General features: G+C 46.6%; 1 non-coding gene across 1 annotated transcript; it reads right to left on the minus strand.

Moving 5' to 3' along the window:
* Positions 1-469: 469 nt before the first annotated feature.
* Positions 470-541, minus strand: TRNAE-CUC (transfer RNA glutamic acid (anticodon CUC)). The gene has a single exon. It is a non-coding gene; the product is annotated as a tRNA-Glu (tRNA).
* Positions 542-15,462: the final 14,921 nt, after the last annotated feature.

Below are 15,462 nucleotides of genomic sequence, written 5' to 3' on the forward strand. Positions count from 1 at the left end.
TGATGACATTTTTGGGCCCGGGAGGAGATCGAGCGCTAATTTTCTATTCATAAAAATAATGCGCTATATGTGAGCTATTGCTAATATTGAACCCTGTTTACATTGTCTTTCATCTTGTTTAAACGTTATCCTGTGTCATTTGCTATTATTATGGATTCTGCTTCAATAACAAACTTTAATAGTTTCACACTAGTCAGCACTAAAGGTTCTCGGTGAAAGTCTCCTGAATCTACTAAGCCAATCATCAGCTTGGTGAACCAGCGCCCCACTCTTCTGTCAGTGTGTCTGTGTGGAATGTTAGGTTATAACTGGTGACACTTAAATTGAAGAAGAAATACATGTAATAAAACAGTTCCATTTTTTAAATTTAAAAAAATGTGTTCCTCTACAATTAAAAACACAATGAAAAATAAAATATTTCCCTGGCCAGAATCAACCATAGAAGTGAAAAAAGTATGCAAAATTCTCCTTCCCTGACCGGGAATCGAACCCGGGCCGCGGCGGTGAGAGCGCCGAATCCTAACCACTAGACCACCAGGGAGTGCTGAAAAGCATTATAGCACATGTGAGGTGAATTGTGTGGCTGAATCTGTTTCTGACTGGAATTTTGTTCCTCAACTAAAGTAGGTAAAGCACGCTAGTATTTATTAGAGGAGGGAAAATAGCAGCAGACACAGAAAGTGCACTGCAGTGAGGCAAACTATGAGGAAAACAACGACTTTGCCTTAAATAGGTTAAAGTCTGTGGAGAGTGTCCACGCATGGAAGATTTCTGACACCCACCTCTCACATACCTGAGAATGGAAACATCAAGAATCAATTATCATCAAATAAAAAGTACAATTAAAAGGGTGGTCAGAGCTTCTCGGGGCTCCCCAGCTCTGAGGTGTCCCGGGTGAACACGTGCAGCTCCCCCTGGACAGAGTCTCCTTTAGATGGTGGGGCCCGGGGCCCTAATTGTAGAGGGTTATAAAACTGGACTACAAGTCCCAGCATGCGGCGCTAACACCTGACCTGGGTTTAGAAATCATGCCTGGACCCAAGAAACATAAAAGCACTGTTGGCGGTGGTGGGACGTGCACGTCCGGGTCAGGGGTTCCTTTGCATTCAGAATGTGCCAGTAAGTTCTAAACCATTTCACTTAAATAAACATGAAAAGTTTCACCGTCATATAAATCAAGTCCCCATTCAGAGCCCGCACCCTTATTATTTTTATTATTCACTATGTAGTCCTCCGATTTTTATTTCAATAATAACCCCCATTACACGTTTTCATTTCCAAGAAAGTACACAGCAGCTTAAAATAAAAAAAGGCAGCAATCCATCCCAAAAGGTGTAGCACTTACAAACTGTCCGTGATAGATTTTGAAGGGTGTGTGATTGCATTAGTAAATGTTTTACGTTGTACCAGCTGTGGTGGCCATAAATAAAAAGTGTCAGCATCGCATTAAAAATTGCACTCAAAGTCGGTATTCAATTGGCGAAATGTAGTATAAGTTTAAAAAGAAAAAAAAATACTGCCCTCCCCGTCGGGGAATTGAACCCCGGTTCCCGCGTGACAGGCGGGGATACTGACCACTATACTAACGAGGAGCAGATATGCACCCCGTCTGCTGACCGGCTACTTGACGTGTCTTTCAACCCGCCCTGTCTGCTGGTAACTGATCTTTCTCATTTTCCAGCTCCTTGTCACCAACACAGGGGGCCACAGGCTCAACAAACACACACACTCCGTCTCACAATACACACACACTCCTCCCTCACAACAACCTTCACACTAGCAGGATCTCTCAGCAGCGCTCTCAGCGACATCACCTGATGCCAGAGTCAACAAACAGCTCCCAGGGCTGCTTCCCACTGGGCCCGGCCTGGCTCTTCAGCCCAGGGGCCCCTGTCTCTGACTAATGATGGAGGATTGCAGCGGGGGCTGCACACAGGGAGTGGGGAGGGAGACACCCGCCCGCTCGCGCCAAAGGAGAAAGCCGGCTTGTAAAGGAGAAGAGAGGAGGCAGGAAAAGCCCGGGTGTGTGAGTGTCTGAGAAAGAGGCGCTTAGTTTTGTAAAGCAGAGGAAAAAAATTAAGAAAAGTCCTTCGAGCCGGATTTGAACCAGCGACCTAAGGATGTCAGCTTCCCCACTACAGTCCTCCGCTCTACCAACTGAGCTATCGAAGGTGCATACATTGTGTGTACAAGGCGCTATATGGCATAAAAAATACCCCAGTGCAGCAAAGCAGATTTCTGTCTACGCACCAATTAATTAATGGCTTGCTAAATCTTCAAACCAGCTAGAAATTTCAACTTATATGGAAAGTGGCTGAGTAGTGACTGAATTCGATTATATATTCTAATGTATTCTTTTTGGAAGCTAACAGTTAAAAATAGGTTATTTTATCTTGAATAGAGCGCTAAAAATATAGGTTTCTTGGAGTTAGATCAGAGTATTTTGGGGGTTTGTTTTAGTTATAACTGTTTATTTACAGTGTTTCATGTTTACTTTTGGCTATGTTACTGTTGTGAGCGCTAATTTGTATTAATACAACTCGAGAGCTAAATGTGAGTTATTGCTAATATTGAACCTTGCCTTCCACCCTGTTTAGACGTCATCCTCTGTCATGTGATTTTATTGTTGATTCCGACACTAGTCAGCAGAAAAAGATCTCAGAGAGCCTCCAGAGTGCAGTGAGCCAGTGACAAAGCGTGCTCGTTCGAGTTCTGTTAATATTGCATCAGCCCAATGTATGAACCCCACTGGCCAAAGCACTGTATGAGTGCGCATTTCTCTCACAGTAGAGAGACCCTGCTATTCCTAGATGCTAAATCTATGCCGGATTTTATCCTGAGCTGCACTGAGTTCTTTAATTATGGTGTATATACTATGCTGCTAATTTACAGAGTATAGTCTGTATTTTTACTTTAAAACTTACATAAAGCATTTAAAGATCTGTTGTCTGTCATTCTTATGAGAATGTTGCAGAAGTGTTTTGTGGGCCCGATTTGATTCTAAAAGTGACAGTTCCAATCGGGAAGCGCCAAAGTGTGAGCTGCGTTACTGCCTCCCTCGCGGACGCAGCCCCCGCGGTGCGGGGGGGGCAAGCTCCAGGGGGCCCCCTCAGCCGAGCACTCTGTCCAGAGAGCTCCTGATTAAGCCCGGAGGGGGCCCCTGCACGTACCTTGCAGGGAGGCCCCCTCAAGTTTGGATACGCCAGTGACCCAACCTCGGGCCCTCCCTCCTCTCTGGTGAGTACCTATCCCCACACCTGGGGACAATTCGAGGGTGGGACCTCAGGCCTGTATAATCCCCTGGTACGCAGTGGTCGAAGTGGGGGAAAAAAAGTAGGGGAACTGTGGGCGGAGACTCAGGGGGCGGGAATAACCCAAGGATTGGATTAGTGGGCGGAGTCGGAGGTGTGGCTAGAAATAGCAAAACATACCAATTTTTGAACGTTTGGCATTTCACTGGCCAGTTACAGCTCATAACGTTATTTAATTCAAAGAATCAATAAACATGTTTATTTGAGGTTTAATATATAAGTTGTTTATATTTAATTAATTTACAATGTGGGACATGTTTCCAATCACAGAATATTCCAAATACGCTTATAAGTGGAATCATAAGCCATTTGTCTCCGAGCCATGCAGTTTCTTTCATCTGCACTTCTCCTCCCTTTTTCTAACCATTTCGGAACATAAAATTCAGGTTTAAATTCTATGACAGGTGGCCCCACGATATTTATGAACATTGTAGAAGACAGACAATTGATTGATATTCTGTTCCGCAGTGGTGTGAGCACATCATTCATTACACTAAAGCCCCGTTCACATTCAGCAGTTGAGGTACAAAAGGTGTTTATAATGTGCATTAATGGTTTCAGGCTTTCAGAGATGCAATTTTTATTTTGTTTGTACTCTCTGAAACCATACTGGTGGGCAGTTATTTTAAGAGGGTTTGGTCTGGAGAAGCACAAACTCAGGATTTAAAGAGTACTCCAGTGGTTAGGGGTTGGCTTTACTGATAAAAATGTATATCTGCCCAAAGATACTCATTTTAGCAACATTAGAATAATGAAAGACTGGGGAAGTTCTAACTATATCACAAAACAAAAAACGCGAAGTTCTATCTATATCATTCAGGTTTGCATACAGCTCTTTGATGACAGTTCATTGGTCACTGTCCTATGTAAGGATTGTAACTTCTGAACTGCAAGTAACACAAGGATCTCTGTCACAATGACAGTAACCCACTGAGCTTCCACATAAAATACAGTTCATCTGCACTTCACTACTAACAGAGAAAAATGCTCTCCAGCAGGATCATTAATCCCCAGCGTTATCTGGGCATTTTTTATTGTCTTATTGTTGTCCTGCATCGGCCATGATAATGATAAAAACGGATTAAATGAAGCGCACACGAAGTACATGTCCTGCTGCGCCTGTGCAGAATTTAAAAAGAAAAACAAATAGTGACACATTCTCCTACCTACTCCATTAGTCAATCTTAGTGTCGCAGCCTGGTGTGATAAGCAGCTGCAGGGGTTGGTAAAGGTGAATCAAAATAAACAAACTTCTTTTCTCCTGCGCTGCATAGAAAAAGAATATCCACGCAGCAAGACAGTAGGCAAAGGTTACCGCGGCCAAAGAAAGGATGTGTCGCCTTTCGCCATGCCCCTGTTGGAGATGAAGGGGTGAAAAAATAAACAAAGCCTCGCTAACATGTAAATGGTCTTTTAAAGACCTGTGAAGTACTCGGGGAAGGCTGGGATAATCTCAAAAACTGTCTGTGTGTGCGCCCGGGCGCACACACACGACGGGGGATGTGTGGGGGGGGGGCGACTTTGAAGCACTTTGAGCCCCATGGCGTTTCGCGCCTGCCTTCAAGCCCTTACTAGAACCGGGCCTGAATTAGGGCAGTCCCGGGACGCTTTTTTTAAATCAAGAAGTAGGGGAACGGACTAGCATAATTTTTAAAAGTAGGCGCACGCCGTGCCCCTCCGTTCCCCCCCACTTCTAACACTGCTGGTACGTCATCTGGGCTCTCAAGCGCAGGCAGTGAAACTGAGCGCCAAGTGCCAGGCTCGACCACAGATGGAATATGAGGCGGACGATGGGACCGAGATACTGAATCATTTGAACCGGGGAGCGAGAGGGGTCTGGATGAAATTCTGCCACCATGGATGGCGGCGGACGCCAACAAAACTCAAGACAGCAGGGCCACTGCACCACTCGAATTGCTGGCACTGTGGACACGCACACCCTGACCTGGTGCATGCACTGCATGACTGTCCCGCCGTCCGCAGCCTCTGGGTTGAGGTGGCATCGGCATCCACACTAAGCAGGACGATAGACATCCCCCCACCCACTCATTTTCTCCCCTTCCCCACACTCCTCCAGCAACGCTGTGCTACCCCCTTACCCCCCTGGTAATCCTTTCCCTTTCTCTGGCCGAGCAGATCCACTTCCTTTCTTCAACTTCCCTATCTCCCAACCCTCCCCACTCTGCCAGATACCCGCACCCTCACAGCCACCACCTCACCTAGCTGCCAGGACCTCTCCAACCCCCTTCCCTCTCTTCCTCCCAAACCTCCTTCATCCCTATGACTCCCCACACCCCTCCCCTCTCCCTCCGCCCCTCCGCCCCGCTCCTCTTCTATCGCCCCCTAATTGTGTCCTTAATTCCTATCCGTCTCGCAACGCTAACAAAGACAACTCCCCTTCCACCCCTGGTGCACCAACTCCTGCTCTCATCCAACACCCTTCCCCACCTCTGAACCCTATACCCCTACTCCCCTCCCGCTCCCCCACCTCTCCCTGCCTTCAACCGCCAAGTGCACCTCCTCCTGTCTCCATCGAGTCACCCAACATGCCGTGCTCTGCCTTACTCTCACTGGAAAATAAGCTAGGCTCTCTAATCACCTCCATCTCCCAACTTGAAGCTACCATTTTAGCTTTAAGCTCCAAGATCTCAACTTTTCCATACACCTCAATTCCTTTGGAAAACACTCGCCCTCCCACAAGATGCACCTCGCCCCCACACCCCATAATAGCCAAGCATAGCCTTTCATCTGCAAATTCTCAGAAGCACTCAAATGCCTCCCTTCTTCCACTTTCACTTCCCAGTAACCCTGCTATCTACACCATTCCGACCATCTCCTCTGTCAGAACCACTCGTCCACCTAAACCCTCCAGAGCACCCTCATACAGGTACAATATCCCCATCACCCCTCATAGCCCAAGTGCCCCCGTCACCAAAACAGTCGCGACAGAGCTGCGCTGTATGCTCCACAACTGCAGATCTGCAATTAAACACAAACTTGAAATCTCCGATACCATCAACTTGCACAATATTGACATGCTCTTCCTCACTGAGACCTGGTTCAACGATACCTCTCACTCTATGTTTGATCTCCTTGTACCCACAGGTTATTCTATACTCAGAAATGACAGAATTGACAAAGTTGGGGGAGGTGTTGCAGTCATCTTTAGAAACTCCTTTCAACTTAAGGCTCTTCCCAACAGCTCCTTCCACACTTTTGAATGCCTATCTCTTGAGCTTCAATTGCACCACCGCTCACCTCTCAGATTCCATGTTATCTACCACCCGCCTGGAAGCAGCCCTTCGTTTATGGAGGAACTCACGGACTGCATCAGCGACCAATACTCGCAAAGTGACAATCAGATCTTCGTGGGTGACTTCAATGTCCACTGGGGCTCGCCTCAAGAAACCTATGCGAACTTACTGGCCACCTTCCTCTCTGCAAACGATCTTATCCAACACTGCACTGAAACAACACACTCTAAGGGCTCAACCCTGGACCTTGTCATTTCTAAAGCAGGCTTGCTGACCATCGCTACCCCTATTCATGTAGACTGGTCTGACCACCTCCTCATCCCATTCTATCTTCAGCTATCACACTCTATAACTCTCGGCCAGCCTAAGAGGGCTACTTCCTGGTTCCGTGACACTAAAAATATTGACCTCAGTACCCTCTGTGATTCTGCTTTACTATCACTTCCAAGGCTAGACCCGGACCTAGATGTTAACGAACTCACCTCCCAATGCCTCACAGTCCTTGCAGTCGAAATCAATAATGTCGCTCCTCTCCAAAGCAAAAAGAAAAGGCCCACTCCCTCAGCACCTAGGTTCAACAAATCCCTCTATGAAGAAAGGAAGTACCTAAGAGTCCTTGAGAAACAATGGAGACAAGCGCCCTCCACCGAAAATCTGGCCACGCTATGTTCAGCAAGATCCAAGTACCACAAGCACATCTTCCTTGGAAAAGCGTCGCACTTCAAATCCCTCCTTGACTCAGCCAAAAATAGACCCAAAAAATTATTCGACCTCATCAAGAACCCAAACAGCTCTCCCCCAACCTCCAAATTGAAGGATTCCACAAAGAAAGCAGCGGAATTCGCTATATTCTTTTATGAAAAGGTGAAATCACTTATAGATCAGGGCATTCATCCTACCCCTACAGAGGAGCGCAAATCCTTAACCATTTGGCAAAACTTTGACCCCATCTCTGATGATGCCCTCCTTAAATGCATCCTTGAGACAAAGCCCTCTAACCATTCTCTTGACCCCATCCCTAGTGCCATTGCCATTGACTTCTATACCCATTCTCTCTCCTATTGGACCACTCTGGTCAACCTCTCCCTCAGTCAAGGCTCCCTTCCTGTTTCCTTCAAAACTGGGCAGGTCACCCCTCTGCTTAAAAAACCCACAGCTGATGCGAACGACCCTAACAACTACCGTCCCATCACTAACCTACACTTTCTTGCGAAAATCACAGAAAAATGTGTAGCGAAACAACTCTCTCGCCATATCAAGGACAATGATCTTCTGGACAACTTCCAGTCCGGCTTCATTCAAAACTGCAGCACTGAAACAGCCCTGCTGCTAGTGATTGATGACGCACTGCGGATACTCGATTCAGGGGAGTCTTGTCTTCTAATTCTTCTTGACCTTTCTGCAGCCTTTGACACTGTCAATCACAATACTCTCCTTAACACTCTGCAACAGAGAATGGGCATGGAGGGCACTGTGCTCAAATGGTTTGCCTCCTTCCTCTCGGATAGATCCCAAATGATCACAATAGCGAACAGTCTTTCATCTCCTTTAGCGGTCGGTCAAGGTGTCCCTCAAGGCTCTATACTTGCACCCACACTGTTCAATCTCTACTTAGAACCGTTAGGAAATCTCCTGAGTAAATCCGGGATCCACTATCATCAATATGCGGACGACACTCAAATCTACCTTAAGGTGGCCTCCATTCACGATCTCTCCCTCCTAAGCTCTACTCTCGACTCCATTCAAAACTGGATGTTAACTCATCAACTGGTCCTGAATCCCTCCAAAACTGAATTCCTCCTCCTCTCCTCCTCACTTTCTCCTCCCCCAGTGCAATCATCGATGGATCAGATTAATCTACTGAACAATAAACCCATCATTGTCGAGAGCGCAAAATCCCTTGGCGTCATACTCGACAAAAAACTCAATCTACTCTCCCACATCGATTCCATTGCAAAGTCTGCTCGATACCAACTGCGCCTTCTTTGGGGGATTCGTCGCTTCTTCCCGGAGCACGACCTTAAAACCCTGGTCCAGTCGCTGGTTCTCTCCAGATTGGACTACTGCAATTCTCTTCTTACTGGCCTCCCCAAATCCCACCAGTCCCCCCTGAAGTCTGTTCTCCATTCAGCAGCTCGCTTCATACATGGGGCCAAAAGAAGCGACCACATCACACCCATTTTATCCACTCTCCGTTGGCTTCCCATAGAGGCAAGATCTATCTACAAGACTGCCTGTATCGCCCACAAAGCCTTGCACTCATCCTCCCCTCGCTACCTGGCGGATAAACTGAAACTCTCTGGTGGCTCCAGACCATCACGGAATGCAGAAAATTTACTGCTTGAACCTCCCACTTTCAAGAAGGAAAGATCGATGGCCCAATCCTTTTCAGGCAACGCAGTGAGAATTTGGAACTCACTTCCGCCTCAGCTCCGGACCACCACCTCTTCCCAGGCCTTCAAAACTGACCTCAAATCTCTCCTCCTTCAAAGACACTTCCAAATTTAATTCACGCCCTATATTTTCTGAAGGAAGTCCTTTCATTATAGGAAATTCTGTTCTCCATGCCTATAGAAGTGCCTTCCCAGTGTGTTTTGTGTTTTGAGTGTCTGCCATATATTGCAGTATTATACTTTTACTTGTATTTTGATCGCTTTTGTAACATGCACACGTCACCTTTCCTTTTGTAACGTAGCGTTTGCTACCGCTTGTATTTTGTTTGCTTTTGATACATGCACTACAGCCACCACTGCCTCATGTAACGTAACTTCTGTTTTAGTGTTCTGAGTGTCGGCCATTTATTGCAATTTTTTTTTCTTTTTACCTCTACATGTACTTTGTATGCTCTTGTAACCTGCACACATCACTTTTTCCGTTTGTAACGTATCGATTGCTACCTCTTGTATGTTGTTTGCCCTTGATACTTGCACAATTGTCACTATTGCCTCATGTAACGTACCATTTGATTTTGTAACTTGCTCACTTGTATTTTTGCTCCTTATGTATCATTACTGCTGCTATTGTGAAGCGCTCTGACACCTTCGGGTAAATTCCGCGCTATATAAAAACGCATTAAATAAAATAAAATAAAATAAATCCGGCAGCCTCCCCCTCACTGTGCCACCATGAATATTGATTAATGAACCCGGCACTAACGGCTGCCCAGCTCTGTATCCGTCGCCGCTGGTGCTCTCCGCATTTCCTTTGGTTTTTGCTTTGTTCGCCATAAGTTGGCAGGGTATGCTCAGACGTGAGTCCCTTGCTCACTTTGCCACTGGATTCAAGCAAGCCTGGCTGAAGACGGCTGAAACGCCAGAAACCAGTCCTAGGAAGCTTGTTTCCGGTCCAGGGAAGGCATGGCTTGGCAGTTCGGGCTGGACTGTTCCCATGAGGCACAGGGTCGGACTGATTTGCATATGGACATGGGGTGGGGTGGCAGAGTGGGCTAAAGAACGGTGATGGATCAAACCCAGATCTGTTGACTGGGTGTGAGTGTTTGATTGGTTCTGATGCTCCGTCCATCACCACCCCCTTTTGTACCGCTTTGTTCGCCATAAGTTGGCAGGGTATGCTCAGACGTGAGTCCCTTGCTCACTTTGCCACTGGATTCAAGCAAGCCTGGCTGAAGACGGCTGAAATGCCAGAAACCGGTCCTAGGAAGCTTGTTTCCGGTCCAGGGAAGACATGGCTTGGCAGTTCGGGCTGGACTGTTCCCATGAGGCACAGTGTCAGACTGATTTGCATATGGCCATTTCTGAACTGGGGTGGCAGAGTGGGCTAAAGAACGGTGATGGATCAAACCCAGATCTGCTCACTGGGGGTGAGTACTTGCAATGTTCAACACTCCGTCCATCATTTCCTTTGGTTTTGCTCTCTCCGCACCCACCCACACACACACACACACACGAGGAATGACTCTTAGAGATGTACAGAATGACCTCCTGTGAGAAACGCATCTATAATCTGCAAGATACGGCAGAGTTTGCTTCTCACTGGTCACCCTTCCTGCGTGGTATTCATTGACTAGAACGGGGCAGCGCCAGCCGTTCCGCCCCCAGCAGTGATGACACATGCCTCCTCACCTGTCGCTTAGATACCCAACCCTGGGTCACCCCCTCCTCTCCGCCCCCATCCAACCCCTGTTAACCTCTCTCTTTTCGTTCCCTATAGTGTTTTTCTCCATGTTTACTTTTACCCTATTATTTTCCCCCATTCTTGGAAGTCTGCCTTCTCAAGGCCTCCCTCCGTTTCTCACCTCTCATCTGGCAACCATGATGTGGGCCAAGGAAACGTGTGCTGTAACATGTGTGTACTCGTTGTACCCATTGGTATGTTCATGATACCATTGTGTGATGACAATTGTACTCCCGTTTCTAAATTCTTAATACACAATTGCAAATAAATAAATAAATGTTGACACAAGTCACGAGCCTGTGGATTTCACACTGCACTGAATGAGCACTTATGATACCATAAAAACAAAATAAATACAACTTTGAGTGTAAATATATCAGCAGTTATCTATGATCAATAAATGAATGAATAAACATCAAGACAGACTCCTGAAGAATCCCACAGTAATAACAAACAACTTTTCCTCCTTTTGCAATAAGAAAATTATACTTTCCTGCGGTATCGATCTTTCAGGTGAATGCTCTATATGCCTGCAGATTACTGACCTATAAACAAACCCCAGGTGTCAGAGTGGATCCGGAAACTTCAAGGCCACCAGTAGAGGGCAGTGGACCGGGTCGATACCTGAAGTGATGTCAGGCGACACTACGTCCGCCGTAGCACCGCCATCCGTCCCTCTCCCTTTTTTCAAGTCTTCGAGCAGAGAGAGAGAGAGAGAGAGAGAGAGAGAGAGAGGGAGAGAGACATTGATAAAGAATTGATGTACCAAAAAGATACACCCTCGGATCTTATTCATTTTCCCTACATGGAATCAATCAAACATGGAGGCAGGCGGGTCGTGAGGAACCTGCAGCTGGAGTATCCACCAGAAAGCTCATTAGAGTGGGCCAGTCCGTGGCAACAACATTACAGAATACAGTGACTGTGGGATCCTTCGTGGAGCCCCGTGAGCCCTCAAGCTATATGGAGGTCTCTGTCTAAGCTCCGACTCAGACCCCTGTAACAGTTGCAATAAGCACCTAGCACATTACCAGCTCCTTTAATTGAGACCGCTTCTGACCTAGCGTAAAACAACTGGTCCCGAGTATGACGCAGCCCATAGTGCAGGAGGTACGGCTATAGTTCCTTACGAAGGAGAAAATATAATTGGTAGAGAAAGTCTGGGACAATAAACTAATACGGATTTGTCGATTGTCTCTCCCAGTAAAGGGATACCCACCCAGACATTAATTTGTTACGCTTCGAACTACCGGCCATTGTTTGCTGCTGTTGGGGGCTTGGACTACACGCACCAGGAGCCCGTGCCAGGTCATTCTTGCTGCCGCCCCTCCCACCACGCTATTTAGTGCCTCCCGCTGCGCGGGACGCTCGCGGGCCAAGGGCGGGCCCGTTTGAGCCCATTCGAGACTGCGAGAGACTGGGCTGGGTCATCCCTCTTAGTTTTGTGTTCCAGTGTGTTGTTGGGCCATTAGTAAGTCGTCATTCTATCAGCACTGAGGCCTATTGCATATGTATTGAGGCTAGAATGTCCATTCGTGGGGGGAAGAGAGGAGCGGGCTCCGGATCCGTTGTGGGAACACTTGATAATTTCCTGACGAGGGCTACATCGGTCCTCGACCACGAAATAGCTATTGCCGAGCGCCGTCTCTCAATCGACCCTGTCCTTGCAATGCGATCAGCCTTGAGGGGCCTGGCAAATGAACGTACACCTGTGAGGTTACCTGTTTCTATGCCCAATCCCCAGACCCATACTGCATTGAACCCCAATGGAAATTTTGCATCTACTTTTCCATTATCCAATATGCCATTAAGTTCTAATGGCACGTTAATTACGTGTTTGGCCGAGGTACACGAGGATTCTTGCCATTCGCCAGAATCCATACAAGGGCCTGCTCCAAAAAGGAAAAGAGGGGGTGCTCATTTGAGGGGTAAGAAGGTGGAGTCTTCTAAAGCCATTAACATTAGGAAAACGCCTATTGAGGCAACTACTACAGTTAAAGTAACAAAGGGAACATTGCCCACTATACCTGATATGAGCACGGAAGATTCTGCTATCGCGCCCCCACAATTAGAGCAGTCCTTTTGGTTAAAAATAGAAACCCTTCTAATTTCAGCACTTGACCCCCTATTGACAAGATTGACATTGATTGAGAATAGGCTGGAGGGTTTCAAAGGGCAGGTGAACTCAAAATTGGGAGATATTGTGGGGAAAATAGTGAGCGGTGGCTGTAATGCTGACTTGGAGAAGGAAAAAGGGTTAACCATAGAGGCCTCGAATAACCCAGATGGGGTTGCACTAGTAAGGGACCCAAGTGAGTTTAGGGGCGAAACAGGGAGTAGGGCTGATGAGGTGATCTTAGGCACCCAGGGCAATAGGTATATTACCTCTAGTGATAAAAAGGGCGCCCCTAATAAAGATGATAAAGCTATCAGGGGTTTCCCCAACGGGAAGGATGCAAATATTCAATCCCACCATTTAGATCTACCCCCTGATTGTTCCCCCTATGTTGTGGTTTTAACTGGAGTTCCCGAATTGAAATTTGGCACTGTTGAATTGTATGACCAATTGAAAAATAAGACGATTCATTGGTTAAACACCAATACACTCCCAGATACTATTAGTTAGAAGAGTGAATTGGGTAGGATGCAGAGCTAAAAATTCCCCGGGTGATTGTATTGTTATCAACTTTTGAAACCCGAAGGTAGTGGAGTACGTCTGTACAGGCCCTCACACCTTTTCAAGATCTGCTATAAAGGCTCGGGATTTGAGTTATTTTTACAACCTGCCAGACCATATGCCTAACTATGGATACCACAAACAGCACAGGGGTGTCCCTGGTAAGTCGACCCGGACTACCGGGTGGACAATGGGGGAAAGTAACGATCCCATGCAAGGAATCCAACTTGGTAATAGGTTCAGTGTTCTGGACCTGGTAGATTGACTACCTCCCAGTTATCCTGACCAGGATGAAACCCCTGTAGAACAAACCAAGTTATGTGAAATAGCTGGAGGGGGACTCCACCAGTACTTTGGCCTAAGAGGGGAATCAGAGAGTGATAATGGGCCAAAGCTCCCCCTAGTTAAACTTGTGGGGGAATTAGAAAGGAATGCAGTTCCATCAATAACAGCCTCAATAGACTGTCCTGCAGTAGGGCGAGTGACAGAATTTGCTCCACCAACCACTGAAACTCTAACTATAGCTGTGGGTGAGGGAATTGCCAGTCGGAGTACCCAATTGGTCCCAGGTGGCCCAAAACTTCTATCCTGGAATATTGCAGGCCTTGTGTCTAAATTAGATGAACCAGATTGGGGGGACTATATTGATTCCCATGAAATCTGTTTATTCCAGGAGACATGGGCCGTAAATCCCCAATATAGGGTAGGGTTTGTGGCGTATTGTGAGGCGGCCGCAAAGGGACCAAAAGGGAGACCCTCGGGGGGACTATGCATATGGGTAGCTTCCCATTTAGGCTATCAGATCAAATGTGTGGATACACATTCTCCCGATATAACATGCATAATTTTGACACATTGTAAATCACCCCACCTAACGATTATAAATGTCTATTCCCACCCTGTGAACTATGGTGGGACTTCCCGGACCCTAGACCTCTTGTTTAATCTTTTGAATTCATTAGCAGGAACCACAAATTTTTTAATCGGTGGAGATTTTAACTGCCACTACGAACCTTTTGAGGGTATTATCCAATCCATAACTAGCGAGGAAGACGACACTTGGTCGATACCGGTTCCCAGCATGTATTCGACAAAGCGTTGGACTCCTCTGGCTCTTCAGTTGACTTCTTTAACCCTGACTTTCTCATTAAGGGCCTGTAATGGTCGGTTTCCGGGAGATAATCCCGGCCGACCAACCTTCAAGAGGCCAGACCGGGTAATAGTGATTGGTTATATCTTGATCAGCGTAGAACTTTGGCATAGTGTGTTGAATTTTGGTATTGAAACACGTAGTGAGAGTGACCATGACCCCCTTGTTCTAACATTAAAATTTCAGATGGGGGGCCATGATCAAAATCCTGAAATGTTTAATCCAAATAAAGTTGTGGTGGTTAATGGAGGGAGGCGAATCCGATGGACAAAAATTATTCACTCGAGGGATACACTGTCAAAATTGTATGCAACTATTATACCCCTCCTAGAACAGGCCAGCCTTGAAGCGCACCACCCTCTTATTCCAAATAGCGCTAGCAATGCCGGGAGAATCCATCAAGAGATGGTGCAGGCTTTGTCTGGTTTTTTTTTAGCGATGTTTCTACTAACAATAAATTAAAATTTCTAAGGGATAGAAAATCATGGTTTAATAAGAGTTGTAGAGAGGCTAAACAACTTTTGTTGAACTCTCTAAAAGGGGCTGATAGTAAGAATATCCGGGATGCCAGGTTCTCCTTTAAGAAAATTACAGCAAGTGCAAAGGCAGAGTGGGAAACCGAGAGATGGTCAAATATTAAGATGGCTTTGGAGCTAAAAGACAGTAGAAGTTTCTGGAATTTGGTCCATCATGGCCAAGCTGAAGGTAGGACCGTCATTGATCCCAACATCGATGAGGATACATGGCACCAGCACTTTAAGGAACTCTATTCCAGTCCCCTTACCGATGTAAGTGCGGTGAAGCCATTGGCCTGCCTTCTCATTCCCGAGCTTGTTTGTGATATTCCCCTATTACTATGAGCGAGGTTACCTCTGCCCTCGCGAAACTAGCCAAATAAAGCCCCTGGATTGGACAGAATTCCCGGGGATTTATATA

This window comes from Triturus cristatus, chromosome 4_1, assembly GCF_964204655.1.
Source record: "Triturus cristatus chromosome 4_1, aTriCri1.1, whole genome shotgun sequence".
NCBI classification, from domain to species: Eukaryota; Metazoa; Chordata; class Amphibia; order Caudata; family Salamandridae; genus Triturus; species Triturus cristatus.